The sequence below is a fragment of the Bos indicus genome, chromosome 4 (genome assembly GCF_029378745.1).
Source record: "Bos indicus isolate NIAB-ARS_2022 breed Sahiwal x Tharparkar chromosome 4, NIAB-ARS_B.indTharparkar_mat_pri_1.0, whole genome shotgun sequence".
Taxonomy (NCBI): Eukaryota; Metazoa; Chordata; class Mammalia; order Artiodactyla; family Bovidae; genus Bos; species Bos indicus.
In genome coordinates, this window is record NC_091763.1 from 47,745,334 (window position 1) to 47,763,494 (window position 18,161).

General features: G+C 39.9%; 1 long non-coding RNA gene across 1 annotated transcript in view; it reads right to left on the reverse strand.

Moving 5' to 3' along the window:
* Positions 1-239: 239 nt before the first annotated feature.
* The window catches only part of LOC139182701 (uncharacterized), a 697,507-nt gene continuing 679,585 nt past the window's right edge, over positions 240-18,161 (reverse strand). Inside the window, exon 6 of the long non-coding RNA XR_011566223.1 lies at positions 240-402. This is a non-coding gene — a long non-coding RNA (uncharacterized lncRNA). The remainder of the gene's footprint in view (positions 403-18,161) is intronic.

Genomic DNA, 18,161 nt, shown 5'->3' on the forward strand with positions numbered 1-18,161 from the left:
CTTTTCACATGGTCTTTATTACAAAGAGAAAGACAGGATCTATGTTTTCTTTCCCTCCATATAAAGGCATAGCTTTATCACTATAGACACAAAGGTGATCTAGAAACAACTAAACTCAGAAAACTAGCATCCAAAGGACAGTTGACAGCAACTCTACAAAGCAAAATGGGCTGGCTTAAATAACTCCATCCGACAAGCCAACTCATTCGATTGTCAGGAGGTAAAATGTGCAACTCACCTTTTCTGCAGCCCCAACCAGGAGACCAGCTTGCACAAAATCACATGTTTGGCAGAAGTCGTGTTGTTTTGTGGCATAGGTGATTGGCAACACTTGCCCTGAAATATTCCAGGTCAAAACTGTTCTGTAGGACTCTCAGATGTCAACAGTACACTTGTCCAGACCTAGAGAATTCAATTAGTAAATTGTCAACACACAAGAAAAGAAGTCTTGGGTATTATTAATCAGCTATTGCTAAGCTGTTACAATACCAAGCAGTCCCTCAGTAGTTTCAGATGTTTCAACAACATAGGTTTCCTTCTTGCTTGATGCTTTTGAACTATGGTGTTGGAGAAGACTCTTGAGAGTCCCTTGGACTGCAAGGAGATCCAACCAGTCCATTCTGAAGGAGATCAGCCCTGGGTGTTCTTTGGAAGGAATGATGCTAAAGCTGAAACTCCAGTACTTTGGCCACCTCATGCGAAGAGTTGACTCATTGGAAAAGACCCTGATGCTGGGAGGGATTGGGGGCAGGAGGAGAAGGGGACGACAGAGGATGAGATGGCTGGATGGCATCGCTGACTCGATGGACGTGAGTCTCAGTGAACTCCGGGAGTTGGTGATGGACAGGGAGGCCTGGCGTGCTGCGATCCATGGGGTCGCAGAGAGTCGGACACGACTGAGCGACTGATCTGATCTGATCTGTGCTATTGTCTTTGTGGGTCACTTGCTTCTCTGATTCTTACTTTATCCATTCCAGGCCCTCCCCCTCACGGGGAAGACATGGACCCTCTCTGGACATACTGATCTTATCGCAGAAGTAAAAGAACACTGACTGAAACTTGCAGGGTTCTTGAAAGACTTTGCTGGATACAGATGCACTTCATTTCCCTTGACATAGAACTGACGACATGCCTCTCCAAAGTGTTTCTGGAGAGATACTTTGAACTACAAACTAATTTGCACCATCTTCAATTTGTGCATTTCAAAATAACTTTTTAAAAATTGAAGTATAGTTGATTTACAATATCAACTACTAGCTTCAGGTGTACAGCTCGGTGATTCAGTAATGTATATATATATTCTTTCTCAGATTCTTTTCCCTTGTAGGAAAATAATCTCTTTTTTGTTATAAAACTTCCCATTTTAAAACTTATACATTAAGTCTGGCCAGAAACTTGTTCCCCCTTTACTCTTGTTTCCAGCTACTTATTAATGATTTTACCATTTAAAACATTTTAATGCATTTTATTTTTTATTAGCTATCATATGGGTAAAAATATAAGAGTATGCAGTGTAGTCTCCTTCTCCCCATGGTAGCCTGGCCATCCAATTCCCCCACAGGCAACTGGCATTATTAAGTTTCTTTTCTATTCTTTTTCAATCTTTTGCATAAGCATGAACAATGAAATCGCAAGTCATTTCCATTTTCCTAAGAATGGGGTTATTAGTACCATTGCTTTGTGAGTGTTTGTGAGGGGAGAGGCATGTAGCCCTGTTTTCCCTTCTATAACTTTTTGCTTTGATCTCCCATCTTCTGACTCAGGAATTAGCCCTGAGCTGTCAGTGACCCATTACCATTGCATTTTTCATCCCTGTCCCAAGAGAGCATAGCTCACAATGTTACAGTCTTTTCATGAAGCCACAATAAAGCAAATATTACTGTACTGGGGCAGGACCTCTCCAAGTTATTTTCCATCCCTTCCTCAAATACCATTAATCTTCAAAGTCACCATGGCAAAAAGTTTTTCTGGGAAGATATCAAGAGATAAAAACTTTAGCCTGTCCCTTACTCAAGTTGGTGGGATCTGTCTCTTCTTTTCCTCTCTCCTCTACTATGGGAAAGAACATTGTTCTTTAAAAAGTTCATTACCAAACAATGATTCAGATCTCCTAAACTTTCTCATGAAGAGAGCTTTCTGCTTTTCATTGCTCCCCACATTTGTCCTCACCAGCGATGGAAGAAAGTTCTTGAGTGGATCTGAGGGAAGATTTGACTTAGAGAAGAATTTTACCACTGGGTTATTGACTAGGTTCCATTATTTTGTGTGCTCAGGACTCACTCACTTCCTTTTCTATTCCTTCTTCCTTCTAGAAACTATCCTGTCTTCCTTTTTATCCACAAGGTTGATTTCAGAGTGGCCATGTTGGTTCAAGTGCAGGGTTTTTTTTTTGAACCATTTTGAAAGTCTTTATTGAATTTGTTACAATGTTGCTTCTGCTTCATATTTTCATTTTTTTGGCCACAAGGCAAGTGGGATCTTAGCTTCCAAACCAAGGATTGAGCCCATACCCCTGTACTGGAAGGTAAAGTCTTAACCACTGGACAGCCAGGGAAGGCCTTCAAATATAGTTTAGACCCTGGCCACAAATAATTGGTTCAGAGGTGTACACTAGATGCAGGTTGGGCCAACAGAGTTTTTCCCCAAGGAATTTGGATTTTGATATGAGACTCACGTCAGCCTCTTTCCAGATCACTGAACCTACCAGTAACATGGAAAATTCTTCGGGTTACTTTTGGTGTTATAGGGATGAAAGAAAGATGTAGATGGTCTGAAGAGAGGTCAATAAGAAAAACAGAGATAAGATGGAGAGCTACTGACAGCATTCCTGTTCCTGGCTGCAGCTGTTTCTGCCCCTGCTTTCTAGGAGACATCTTACTCTTCTTTGGAATAAGCTATCAATATTTCAGGTTACTTTCAACCAGAATCTAACAAATACTGAGGGGGTGTGGCAGCATCCACCAGCCTGGCTTTCTATTGGGTAAGGCTTTGAGATCTACCTCCAGTTCCCTACATATAGCATTTTATCCCCTCTGCCAGGTAGAGTTTATACTCTTTCAAAAACTTACCTCTTCGGATCATGTTTCTAAACAAAATATTTACCTGAAATAATTTTTCTTTTATAAATGTTGAATTACATTAGACTATCATTGACTTCTTATGAGGCAGGAAAAAATGTTGTTTGGGATTTTTGACTTATATGCTTTTTAATCTAAGTATTTCCCCTTCTCCTTTTCAAGCAAAACCTCAGCAGTGTTCTGACAAAAGCTAAGAGTCTTGCACATGTAAAAACTGAGCCCCAAAGGAGGTGATACTAAGTATTTCTTAGGAAATTTATCAAAGCTAAATAGGAATGCTCCACCCTACCCCAAGGGATTCAGAAATAGATGAAAATTTATTTACCAGGCAGAGCCCTTGAGAGATGACATGATCCCAGGAAAAATGTGGAAATCATGTGTCTGGGCAGAAAGGAAGCCATAGATATCCTTGCTGATATTTGCATGCCCCAGAGAGGCAAGGCAAGTACAGAAAGATGCCAAACTCCTACTCATGTCAGGAAGAAGATTAGAAAACAGCTAGATAAAAAGGGCCTGTGAGGAAAGGATGGGGCATCTCAACCCCAACCTGTGGAGATCATTCCCACAACCATAACTGCAGCTGTCTCTGTGGATGTGCTGGAGACAGGACCGGCGGGCAAGATGCCACCACCTCCACCAGTCCACCCAACGCCTTAGCTTCGTTGCAGGCCCCACTTAAGACAAACCTTGGGAAAGGGATACTCTAAATTGGTAAGAGAAAATTTCTACCACTCTACAGAATTTAAGCCAGAAAGAGAAATTAAATGGAATGATCAAAAAAAAAAAAAAAAAATGAAGGTATACTTTGTGCTCACTTGAGTTTTTGATCTGAGATTCATACATGGCTGCTTGTTATTATAGTGATTTGCTTTATATTTAGGGCCAACAATGCATTCCCAGACACAACTATATTCAGTTAAAATCTGTAGTGAAAATCTGAGAAACTTGTTTGTTCTGTTCATAATAGCTCTTGAGCACTGGTGTTGTGTCAAGTTGTGCTAAGGACTTTAAATTCATTATTACATTCAACATTTATAATAATTTTAAAGGGTAGAAATTCTTACTGTTAGTATTTCATAGACATAGAAAAATGGGTCTTTGAGAGGATAAAACCTTGCTCATTTAGGAATTATAAAGGAGTCTATCCTATTTGTAGCAACTGCTTCTGTCAAGGGACTATTGGGATGGAATATCTATGCCAGAATAAGAGTTCTCCAGGGATTCCAAAGTAACTACACAGTCTATGAAGCCAAGATCACCATTAAATAGCTTTTATAAATTGTTCATTAGCATGGAAGGCATTCAGTGAGGGCCAACTTGAAGCAGAAGCTGTGCCAGGAACTTGGGTTAACAATGGCATCCACCCCTTCAAACAGACCTGGTCTGCTAAAAGGCTTGTCAGGAGACAATTCAGATTCAAGTTCTTGAGTACACTGGCCATTAAGTTAGAAAAACACAGCTTTCAGAACTTGAAAGGACCAACACAAATCACTTCAGGAAGCAGGGCACCACTGTAACACTTCTGCTGGTGGCATAGTCAAGGCCCTGAGTGACCAAGGGGTCTCTCCCCTTTCCTGATCTTTTAATTACATTGTCTTTATCTTGTAATAAGGAACCCTTTCTGTGCCATCATATTGTTCCTGGTTTCCTCCAGAAGAGAATTATCTCTTTCACACACACACACACACACACACACACACACACACACAACTCTCAAGAGGATTCGAATTATGCAAGAAAACAAAAACCAGAAAATGGAAATTTTTACAACTCTATAATGTCTTTGGTTCAATTAAAACACGATGCCAGCATATTAGGGCTCTTCAGAGAGACAGGTCCAACAGGAATATATATACACAGAAATATATATACACACATATATATACACACACACATTTATATTCACATACACATATATGTACACATATACAAACATGGAGAGAGAGAGGGAGACTCAGATTGGGGTTAAATGGTTGATTTTAAGGAATTAGCTCACATAGTTGTGGGAGCTGGCAAGTCTGAAATCCACAGGGCAAGCTGGCAGTCTGGAAATTCAGGTAGAGGCTGATACAATTTTAAGTACAGAATATTCAGGGAAAGGCCACTCAAGCTGAAATTCAGAGAGGGTTTCAATGGGCAGTCTTGAGGATAAATCCCTTCTGGAAGCTTCAGCCTTTCTTTTATGGCCTTCAGCTGATCGGATGAGGTTCACCCACACTGTGGGAAAGTAGTCTGCTGTACTCAAAGTCTACAGGTTTAAACATTCATCCCACGTAAAAAAAATAACTTTACAGGAACATCCTGGCGTTTGACCAGGCCAGCTATAATCACAGACCCATGAAGCTGAAAAGGAGTAGTTCTGTCAAAGACTGGCTACATGGAATTTTCAGTATGTATTCCACCCAAAAAGTCCTCATGGTCAACAGTCCTTTGTTTCAACAATTTCAAACATACTTATTTATTGATGAAAGCCTTTATTATGCTCAATATACTAGGAATTCTTCAAGTAGGGGCTGTAGCTTGTGGTGGCCTCTGATTTATGTAATCATATAATCTTTTTTTGTATGAAAGTCATCTCCTCTCAACCAGTTTCTTACTTTAACTGACTTACAATATTATATTAGTTTTAGGTATGCAACAAGTGATTTGATATTTTTATACATTATGAAATAATCACCAAGATAAGTCTAGTTTCCATCTATCACAGTACAAAGTTATTAAAATATTACTAACCATAATCCCCATGCTATGCACTATATCCCCATGATGGAAGTTTATACCTCTTAATCATTGCTTATTTCATCCAAACCTCCTCACCCTCCCGTCTCCCCACCTTAACCGGTTTGTTCTCTGTATCTATGGGTTTGTTTTTGTTCTGTTTGCCTTCTTATTAGATTATATATATATATATATATATATATATTTATGTATATTACACAGACATACACACATACATACACATCATTCCTGGAGAGTGTTCTGGCAGTTCCCTGACCTGCTGGCAGACATACTTCCTTCTTGTGCAGCCTAGTTGCTCTTTAAACTGTTATTTTGTTTTTGCTTTCAGGGTGGGTAAGTTTGTGCATGGGCCCCTCAGTGATATCCATCCCTACTGCAGGGTACCTTGTTGAGGGTGGGATTCCCCTAGACTCCATGCCTCTGTCTATCCTACCCATCTTTGTGTGGTACTTCTATTGTCAATTGTGCGGAAGCTATTCAGTCAGTCCTCAGTTCTCCTTTATTTATTTATTTATTTTTTAATATATTTATTTTAATTGGAGGCTAATTACTTTACAATATTGTATTGGTTTTGCCATACATCCACATGAATCCACCACGGGTGTATACGTGTTCCCCAACCTGAACCCTCCTCCCACCTCCCTCCCCGTACCATCCCTCTGGGTCATCCCAGTGCACCAGCCCCAAGCATCCTGTATCCTGCATTGAACCTGGACTGGCAATTCATTTCATATATGATACTATACATGTTTCAATGCCATTCTCCCAAATCATTCCACCCTCTCAGGGACTGTTCTATATGTAGATATAGATTTGGTGTGTCTGTGGGAGGTGAATCCAGGGTCTTCCTATGCCGCCACCTTGGATGGGCCCCCTTAACCCTTGTTTCTTGATGCAGAAATAGTGATCAAAATTAATCTCTCTTTCCTGAAGCTGAAGAAACTGATGCACAGAGAGAAGGGCTCTGGCTCACAGAGAGTTGATGGCAATTACAGACTCAAAATTATTGACTTCAGTGTTCTTACCAAATGGAAAACATAAAAAGTTAGTAATAAGTGGTAAGGATTGGAGCCATTCCTAGGGAGGTGTTTAATCCGAGATAGGCAACTGTGACTGATTCTGTGTTTCTCTAGCATTTCTGTGTAGCTGAAGTTAGACCTGATGAATGGATACATGATGGGAGTGGAAGTCCAGCAGGCTTTGTTTTGATGATGTGTGTATGTGTGTGTGCAAACTGGTGGGACCCTCTCTTTTTCCCCTAGGGCCAGTTTCTCTAGTGACAGCCCAGTTGGTAGCAAGAGGTGGTAGAAAAAGCTATGAGTGAGTCTATCTAAGGGTTTGAGTCAATTTTCTACATTTGCTATACTTTGAGCCCAAAGATGGGAGGAATTCTCACCTGGGTAAAAAAATGATGAGAAAAATTATAAAACAATGATGGCATGTCATTCAAATAGGAGGCTATCAAAGTTAAAAATTAATAGAGGACTATGCCCTGAAGCTCTTTCCAACAGAGTTAAAAAAATCTTTCTTCTATCAATTATTTTCCCTTGGTTATTGGCTTGGGCAGAGTATGAAAAGCTGTGATTTTGGATTTGATATATTATTCTCCAGGAATAGACATCCTCCCAATGTGCAAATTTTTTCAACTGAAGAATTGTTGATTTACAATGGTGTGTTAGTTTCTGTTTTTTAATTGATATATAGTTGAATTTTAATTTATTAGGTTCATTTTGATCTTTAAAGCTTCCTGGGAACTCTGGATCCCATGGCAGATGACATTATATAGCTCTGTTTGTATTTTCTTTTATGATAGAAGCATCAAACATAGGTGTCAGTATTTATTTTATTGTACAGTATGCCTTAACACTTGGAATAGGACATGGTAACCCACTCCAGTGTTCTTGCCTGGAAAATTCCATGGACAGAGGAGCCTGGCAGGCTACAGCTCATGGGGTTGCAAAGAGTCGGACACGACTGAGCGCACACATACATGCCCATAAAAACACTCTAAAAGGAAAAAAAACACTCTAAAAAAAAAAAAAAAAAACCGAATAGGACTGAGACATTACACTAAAGCCATAAACTCTCCCATAGGGCCAAACTATCCCAGTAATCCAAACAGACTTACATTTGGTTTGAAAATGGTCTGTGCCAGTCCTTCAGAAATTAATTTTGCAGTCAGGAGATAATCATCACTGCACTTCCCCTCTTTCTAATTGTTAGGGACTTGCCCCCAAATCCTCTTAATCCTCCTAAATTTTTCTCTCAGGGGTAAGAGACTCTAATATTTAATATTCATGGTATAAATCAGTTTGTGGTGGGGTTCTTACCCTTGCACTCTACCTGAGGCTATTATGGCTTCTGGAAAGTGCCAAACAATAGATGCTATAGGTAGATGCACATTCTTTGAGCCTGGTTGTTAGGTTGGGTTTCCTCAGAGCAGAGCCTGCAGAAGAGATTCTTGCACAGGCGATTTACCAGGGAGTTCACCAGGGAGTGATCTCTGGTGAATTCTGTATGAGGTGAGGGCAGCAGAACAGCCCTGAGGAGGAGGCTGAGTAAGGTGTGGTTTCAGCTAAAGCCCAGCCTCAGTCTGATCCTATGGGGAGATGTGAAGTAAGGGCAGCATCATGGAATTGTCGAGCACTGAGCCTGGGGAGGAGGTTGTATCTCGCAGTTAATGACTGCAGGTCACCCTGAGGAAGCGTGTAACCTCTCAGTCATTTTTGGGTAGGGGGTACCACAGCAGGTCTCTAAAGAGGGATGCAATAGCTGAGGGAATTGTGCCTTGGCTCAGTAAATGGCATCTAAGTAGGTCAACAAGAATATCTATTCTACTTAGGCAGGCTTACTGTCCTGAATCCTTCCTTTCCTTCTTATTCTCCTGGACTTAACCACCTAGAATGAACATTAAAGGCATCTTAAGCTGAAAGAACCAACTCTTGGCAGTCAGTTCCTCTCCCATGCACCTTGAGTCACATAACCCAAATATCAACTGGATTTCCTAACTTTGAATCTCAAAATTTACCCTTACCATCTTCAATCCTTGAAACCTTTGCTATTTCCTAGTTGTATCAACTATTTACTCAATTGACAAGAGTTTCCACTTGCTGCCCAGTCTTGCTCCTCACAGGGCAGTGTATTAGTTATCTTCTGCTGTATAATAAATTGCTCTAAAACTTAGTGGCTTAAAACAATAACAGACATTTATTTTATTATAGTTTCAGTAGGCTTGGCTGGGGTTGTTTGGGGCTCAGTATTTTGCTTTGTTTCCTATTTTGATGAGTTTTATTCAGATATTGACTGGGACCTGCAATCATTTGAAAGCTTGACTAGTGATGGAAAGTTGCTTTAAAGGTAGCCCAACCACATGGCTTGGAGAAGGAAATGGCAACCCACTCCAGTGTTCTTGCCTGGAGAGTCCCAGGGATGGGGGAGCCTGGTGGGCTGCTGTCTATGGGGTCACACAGAGTCGGACACGACTGAAGTGACTTAGCAGCAGCAGCAGCAGCAACCACATGGCTAGCAAGTCACGTGGAGCTAGCTGTTGGTGGGAGGCTTCCATTACTCCCTTGAGATCCTCTTCACAGAGCTTCATGAGCGTCCTCATGGCATGACAGCTAACTTCCCCAGAAACAGTGAGCCCTGAGAACAAGGCAAATGCCACAATGACTTTTATGACCTATCCTCAGAAGTTGTATATAGTTGTCTTCATTAATTGGTCACACAATCCAGCTCTGATTCAGGGTGGAAGGAGACTGCTGGGGTGTAAATAGAGGCAAGGACCACTGAAGGCCACCCTGGAGGTTGGTTACCACAGGGCAGTATATTCCTATCTTTCTTCTCAATATTATCCTGCCTTCCCACTCTGCCTGTTTGGCAAGAATATGGTGACCTCCTACCTCTCTATTCATAGCTTCTTTATTTTATAGTTCTGATATTTCTCTAGACTCCTACTTTAACTGGGCCATGTAGGATGTGAACCCAAAAGTTTATTTAAATTAGTAAATTTTTATCAGTCTCAGAGCTTTCAGAGATGTCTACTAACATTTCAGGAGTTGGTGACTAAGCCCAGATTCTCATCTCTAATCTTCATGATTATATACTCTTCAATTATGCCTACTCTTAGCCTTCATCTTTTCCTAGAGTTCTCATTTATAATTCTTTAATTATGTAATTTTTTAATATAATTTTTCCTCCTATAACTACACTTCTGTTCTCTCCCTGGGTCTTCAACCATCCATTCGGGTGCTTTATCTATTCAACCACAAAGATTCCAGAATGACATTTCCTTCCCTCAAGATGGCCACTCTGAGGCATGGATGTATTGAGCCTGAGTTGGAATTTGCAAAATTAGGTAGTTTGGCAGGGAAAGCCAAAAGTGGATGCCAGAGGGGCACAATATTTAAAGAAACCAAGCCTTTTGACCAAACACTACCTTTTGTGATGTCAGATGTCAAGGGATTTTAGCCTGGATATCAGAGTTTTTGATTCTTACTGCACAGAAGTACCACACAAAGGTTATACAAAGCTCTCTGCTTATCCAAATGGGATTTGAAACATTAATGAGAAGTAGGCTAAGCCTGACCACTCTGCCATCTGTGGGCTTTATTCCCTTTTCACTTTTGTGACACTTTTCATTTGTTCTGAGACAGAAAATCTCTGTTCCATTGACATAGGCAATATTCCTAACCCTGCCAGCTGTCTTAAAAGGCTGGTCGTTGGTCAGTAGAGGATATGGAACTGTGGTTCAAGACAAATCTCAACCAGAGATAGTAAATACTTTAGGCTTTGCAGGCCACATACAGTTTCTGTCACCCCTTCTATGTTTTGTTTGTTTGTGTAATCAGTCGCTCAGTTGTGTCTGACTCTTTGCCACCCCGCAGACTGTAGTCCACCAGGCTCTCTGTCCATGGGATTTTTCCTAGCAAGAATACTGGAGTGTGTTGCCGTTTCCTCTTCCAGGGGATCTTCCTGACCCAGGGATCAATTCCATGTCTCCTGCATTGGCAGGCAGATACTTTACCACTGAGCCACCTGGGATTCTATTCATTTGTTTACAAGTCTATAAAAATGTAAAAGCCAGTCTTAGATCGGATATCCATACAAACCCCAGCCTCTGGAGGAATTTGGCCCATGGACTGTAGTTTGCCAACCCCTGCTATGTCAAACAACTTACAAGTATAGCAATGGTACCAACAAAATTGAAAAAAAAAACAAACACTTAAATACAAGTCACAGCCATTTGAGAAGAAAAGGTGCAGATTAAACGGCTACTAGAATGTCAAAATTAACATTGAACATCTTGCTAAAAGCAGGTAACATTCAGTAAAAAAACAAAACAAAAAGAACCAGAAAATGAATTATTTAGTAGCAGAACTTATTGCCTCAAACAGGAAGTCACATAGTAGGTGAGATGCTAATAATGTGATCAGGTACAATTTTAGTAAGAAAAATGCTAGGACAAGATGCAGTATAAGAAACTGAAACGTTCACATTCTCGAACAGTGTGATAAGTTGAAGTATAGTCATCCCTTGGTATCCATGGGGGATGGGTTCCAGAACCTTCCCATGGATATCAAAATCCACAAATGCTCAAGTCCCTTATATAAAATGGTATAATATTTGTATGCAATGTAGGCACATCCTTCCATATACTTTAAATCATCTCTAGATTACTTATAATATCTAATATAAAGTAAATGCCATGTTAACTAGTTTGAGTAAATTCCACAAAACAACTTCTGAATGCTGGCAGAGGACATCAGGCACCCAGAAAAGCAATCCAACTCTTCGAAAGGAGGTAGGAAAAAATATAAAAGACAAAAAAAGAGACAAAAGAGGGAGGGACGGAGTTCCGTCCGGGAAGGGAGTCTTAAAAAGAGAGAAGTTTCCAAACACCAGGAAACCTTCTCACTGCCGAATCTGTGCCGAGCTTTGGAAGCACAGAGGGCAACATAACAGGGAGGAAAAATAAATGAACAATTAAAACTCGAAGACTGCGAGTCCTACAGTAACTCCCCCAGCAGAGAAGCAGCGCAGACGCCTGCATGCGCCATTAGCAAGCGGGGGCTGGGCAGGGAGGCGCAGCGCGGGCTGCATCGCTTAGAGTAAGAATCTGGCCTGAATACCCTGAGCACTATCTGAGCGAAATAATTTGGGCTAGCAAACCAGACTGTGGGATATCTACCACGCGAAAAGCCAGCCCCAACCTAAGACACCGTCAGGCCCGCACATGGAACAAAGAATTGAACAGAGATAGCTGGCTGCAGACCTTCCCCCTCCGGTGACAGGCAACCAGAGCCGGAAGGGGGCAATCGCAGCCCCAGAGAGACATTATCTATAAAACTGTAAGCAGGCTTCTTTGCTAACTAAAACTTTTTGGGGGTCTGGACGGTTAACATCTGCCTGAGAAGGTGCGCCGGTTTTACACCCAGATAACCGAGTGGCGGGGAGGCGATAAGTCGCAGCATTGGCGCTCGCCAAACACCTCATCACTTGAGTTGCTCGGACCTGGGAAGAGCACAAAACTCAGGCCCAACTGAGTCTGCACCTCTGAGGACTACCCGAGTGCCTGAACCTGAGCGGCTTGGACCTGGGAGGTACATGCAACCCAGGGCCAGCCTCGGATTGTTCCCGGTGGAACAACCTAGAGCCCGAGCAGTGTGGGCAGGGAGGCTACACGTGCCGTGAGCGGGGGCAGACCCAGTGTGGCTGAGGCACTGCGAGCGCATGCCAGTGTTATTTGTTTGCAGCATCCCTCCCTCCCTCCCCACAGGGCGACTGAACAAAGAGAAGAAATACAGCTCCACCCATCAGAACACCGACACAAGCTTCCCTAACCAGGAAACCTTGACAAGCCACCTGTACAAACCCACACACAGCGAGGAAACACCACAATAAAGAGAACTCCACAAACTGCCAGAATACAGAAAGGACACCCCAAACTCAGCAATTTAAACAAGATGAAGAGACAGAGGAATAGCCAGCAGATAAAGGAACAGGATAAATGCCCACCAAACCAAACAAAAGAGGAAGAGATAGGGAATCTACCTGATAAAGAATTCCAAATAATGATAGTGAAATTGATCCAAAATCTTGAAATTAAAATGGAATCACAGATAAATAGCTTGGAGACAAGGATTGAGAAGATGCAAGAAAGGTTTAACAAGGACCAGAAGAAATAAAAAAGAGTCAATATATAATGAATAATGCAATAAATGAAATTACAAACACTCTGGAGGCAACAAATAGTAGAATAACAGAGGCAGAAGATAGGATTAGTGAATTAGAAGACAGAATGGTAGAAATAAATGAATCAGAGAGAATAAAAGAAAAACGAATTAAAAGAAATGAGGACAATCTCAGAGACCTCCAGGACAATATTAAACGCTACAACATTCGAATCATAGGGGTTCCAGAAGAAGAAGACAAAAAGAAAGACCATGAGAAAATACTTGAGGAGATAATAGTTGAAAACTTCCCTAAACTGGAGAAGGAAATAATCACCCAAGTCCAAGAAACCCAGAGAATCCCAAACAGGATAAACCCAAGGCGAAACACCCCAAGACACATATTAATCAAATTAACAAAGATCAAACACAAAGAACAAATATTAAAAGCAGCAAGGGAAAAACAACAAATAACACACAAAGGAATTCCCATAAGGATAACAGCTGATCTTTCAATAGAAACTCTTCAAGCCAGGAGGGAATGGCAAGACATACTTAAAATGATGAAAGAAAATAACCTACAGCCCAGATTATTGTACCCAGCAAGGATTTCATTCAAGTATGAAGGAGAAATCAAAAGCTTCTCAGACAAGCAAAAGCTGAGAGAATTCTGCACCACCAAACCAGCTCTCCAACAAATACTAAAGGATATTCTCTAGACAGGAAACACAAAAATGGTGTATAAATTCGAACCCCAAACAATAAAGTAAATGGCAACGGGATCATACTTATCAGTAATTACCTTAAACGTAAATGGGTTGAATGCCCCAACCAAAAGACAAAGACTGGCTGAATGGATACAAAAACAAGACCCCTACATATGTTGTCTACAGGAGACCCACCTCAAAACAGGGGACACATACAGACTGCAAGTGAAGGGCTGGAAAAAGATTTTCCATGCAAATAGGGACCAAAAGAAAGCAGGAGTAGCAATACTCATATCAGATAAAATAGACTTTAAAACAAAGGCTGTGAAAAGAGACAAAGAAGGTCACTACATAATGATCAAAGGATCAATCCAAGAAGAAGATATAACAATTATAAATATATATGCACCCAACACGGGAGCACCACAGTATGTAAGACAAATGCTAACAAGTATGAAAGGAGAAATTAACAATAACACAATAATAGTGGGAGACTTTAATACCCCACTCACACCTATGGATAGATCAACTAAACAGAAAATTAACAAGGAAACACAAACTTTAAACAATACAATAGACCAGTTAGACCTAATTGATATCTATAGGACATTTCATCCCAAAACAATGAGTTTCACCTTTTTCTCAAGCGCACATGGAACCTTCTCCAGGATAGATCACATCCTGGGCCATAAATCTAGCCTTGGTAAATTCAAAAAAATAGAAATCATTCCAAGCATCTTTTCTGACCACAATGCAGTAAGATTAGATCTCAATTACAGGAGAAAAACTATTAAAAATTCCAACAAATGGAGGATGAACAACACCTTGCTGAAAAACCAACAAATCACAGAAGAAATCAAAAAAGAAATCAAAATTTGCATAGAAACGAGTGAAAATGAAAACACAACAACCCAAAACCTGTGGGACACAGTAAAAGCAGTCCTAAGGGGAAAGTTCATAGCAATACAGGCACACCTCAAGAAACAAGAAAAAAGTCAAATAAATAACCTAACTCTACACCTAAAGCAACTAGAAAAGGAAGAAATGAAGAACCCCAGGGTTAGTAGAAGGAAAGAAATCTTAAAAATTAGAGCAGAAATAAATGCAAAAGAAACAAAAGAGACCATAGCAAAAATCAACAAAGCCAAAAGCTGGTTCTTTGAAAGGATAAATAAAATTGATAAACCATTAGCCAGACTCATCAAGAAACAAAGGGAGAAAAATCAAATCAATAAAATTAGAAATGAAAATGGAGAGATCACAACAGACAACACAGAAATACAAAGGATCATAAAAGACTATTATCAACAATTATATGCCAATAAAATGGACAACGAGGAAGAAATGGACAAATTCTTAGAAAAGTACAACTTTCCAAAACTCGACCAGGAAGAAATAGAAAACCTTAACAGACCCATCACAAGCACGGAAATTGAAACTGTAATCAAAAGTCTTCCAGTAAACAAAAGCCCAGGTCCAGACGGCTTCACAGCTGAATTCTACCAAAAATTTAGAGAAGAGCTAACACCTATCCTGCTCAAACTCTTCCAGAAAATTGCAGAGGAAGGTAAACTTCCAAACTCATTCTATGAGGCCACCATCACCCTAATACCAAAACCTGACAAAGATGCCACAAAAAAAAGAAAACTACAGGCCAATATCACTGATGAACATAGATGCAAAAATCCTTAACAAAATTCTAGCAATCAGAATCCAACAACACATTAAAAAGATCATACACCATGACCAAGTGGGCTTTATCCCAGGGATGCAAGGATTCTTCAATATCCACAAATCAATCAATGTAATACACCACATTAACAAATTGAAAAACAAAAACCATATGATTATCTCCATAGATGCAGAGAAAGCCTTTGACAAAATTCAACATCCATTTATGATAAAAACTCTCCAGAAAGCAGGAATAGAAGGAACATACCTCAACATAATAAAAGCTATATATGACAAACCCACAGCAAACATTATCCTCAATGGTGAAAAATTGAAAGCATTTCCTCTAAAGTCAGGAACAAGACAAGGGTGCCCACTTTCACCATTACTATTCAACATAGTTTTGGAAGTTTTGGCCACAGCAATCAGAGCAGAAAAAGAAATAAAAGGAATCCAAATTGGAAAAGAAGAAGTAAAACTCTCACTATTTGCAGATGACATGATTCTCTACATAGAAAACCCTAAAGACTCCACCAGAAAATTACTAGAACTAATCAATGACTATAGTAAAGTTGCAGGATATAAAATCAACACACAGAAATCCCTTGCATTCCTATACACTAATAATGAGAAAACAGAAAGAGAAATTAAGGAAACAATTCCATTCACCATTGCAATGGAAAGAATAAAATACTTAGGAATATATCTACCTAAAGAAACTGAAGACCTATATATAGAAAACTATAAAACACTGGTGAAAGAAATCAAAGAGGACACTAATAGATGGAGAAATATACCATGTTCATGGATTGGAAGAATCAATATAGTGAAAATGAGTATACTACCCAAAGCAATTTATAGATTCAATGCAATCCCTATCAAGCTACCAACAGTATTCTTCACAGAGCTAGAACAAATAATTTCACAATTTGTATGGAAATACAAAAAACCTCGAATAGCCAAAGCGATCTTGAGAAAGAAAAATGGAACTGGAGGAATCAACCTACCTGACTTCAGGCTCTACTACAAAGCCACAGTTATCAAGACAGTATGGTACTGGCACAAAGACAGAAATATAGATCAATGGAACAAAATAGAAAGCCCAGAGATAAATCCACGCATATATGGACACCTTATCTTTGACAAAAGAGGCAAGAATATACAATGGATTAAAGACAATCTCTTTAACAAGTGGTGCTGGGAAATCTGGTCAACCACTTGTAAAAGAATGAAACTAGAACACTTTCTAACACCATATACAAAAATAAACTCAAAATGGATTAAAGATCTCAATGTAAGACCAGAAACTATAAAACTCCTAGAGGAGAACATAGGCAAAACACTCTCCGACATACATCACAGCAGGATCCTCTATGACCCACCTCCCAGAATATTGGAAATAAAGGAAAAAATAAACAAATGTGACCTAATTAAACTTAAAAGCTTCTGTACATCAAAGGAAACTATTAGCAAGGTGAAAAGACAGCCTTCAGAATGGGAGAAAATAATAGCAAATGAAGCAACTGACAAACAACTAATCTCAAAAATATACAAGCAACTCCTACAGCTCAACTCTAGAAAAATAAATGACCCAATCAAAAAATGGGCCAAAGATCTAAATAGACATTTCTCCAAAGAAGACATACAGATGGCTAACAAACACATGAAAAGATGCTCAACATCACTCATTATCAGAGAAATGCAAATCAAAACCACTATGAGGTACCATTTCATGCCAGTCAGAATGGCTGCGATCCAAAAGTCTACAAATAATAAATGCTGGAGAGGGTGTGGAGAAAAGGGAACCCTCTTACACTGTTGGTGGGAATGCAAACTAGTACAGCCACTATGGAGAACAGTGTGGAGATTCCTTAAAAAACTGGAAATAGAACTGCCTTATGATCCAGCAATCCCACTGCTGGGCATACACACTGAGGAAACCAGAAGGGAAAGAGACACGTGTACCCCAATGTTCATCGCAGCACTGTTTATAATAGCCAGGACATGGAAGCAACCTAGATGTCCATCAGCAGATGAATGGATAAGAAAGCAGTGGTACATATACACAATGGAGTATTACTCAGCCATTAAAAAGAATACATTTGAATCAGTTCTAATGAGGTGGATGAAACTGGAGCCTATTATACAGAGTGAAGTAAGCCAGAAGGACAAACACCAATACAGTATACTAACGCATATATATGGAATTTAGAAAGATGGTAAAGATAACCCTGTATACGAGACAGCCAAAGAGACACTGATGTATAGAACAGGCTTATGGACTCTGTGGGAGAGGGAGAGGGTGGGAAGATTTGGGAGAATGGCATTGAAACATGTGAAATGTCATGTAAGAAACGAGATGCCAGTCCAGGTTCAGTGCACGATGCTGGATGCTTGGGGCTGGTGCACTGGGACGACCCAGAGGGATGGTATGGGGAGGGAGGAGGGAGGAGGGTTCAGGATGGGGAACACATGTATAATTTTTTTTTAAATTAAAATTGAAAAAAAAAAAAAAAGAATGTACACGACCATTCACAAAGCCCAGGATAAATCCAAAATTTCCCAACAAAAAGTAATGAGAAAATGGAACACATCGTCAAGAGAAAAGGAAAGCAACTGAATCAGAACTTGAGAGGAACTAGATGTTAGAGTGAACAAAGACTTTTAAACAGCTATTATGATTTTCAATGAGATAAAATATGAGCTCAGTAAATGAAAAAAAAAAGGGAAAACATCAAAAGTGAAATAAAAATAAAACCCCAAAACCAAATGGACAGTATTTAAATAAAAAAAAT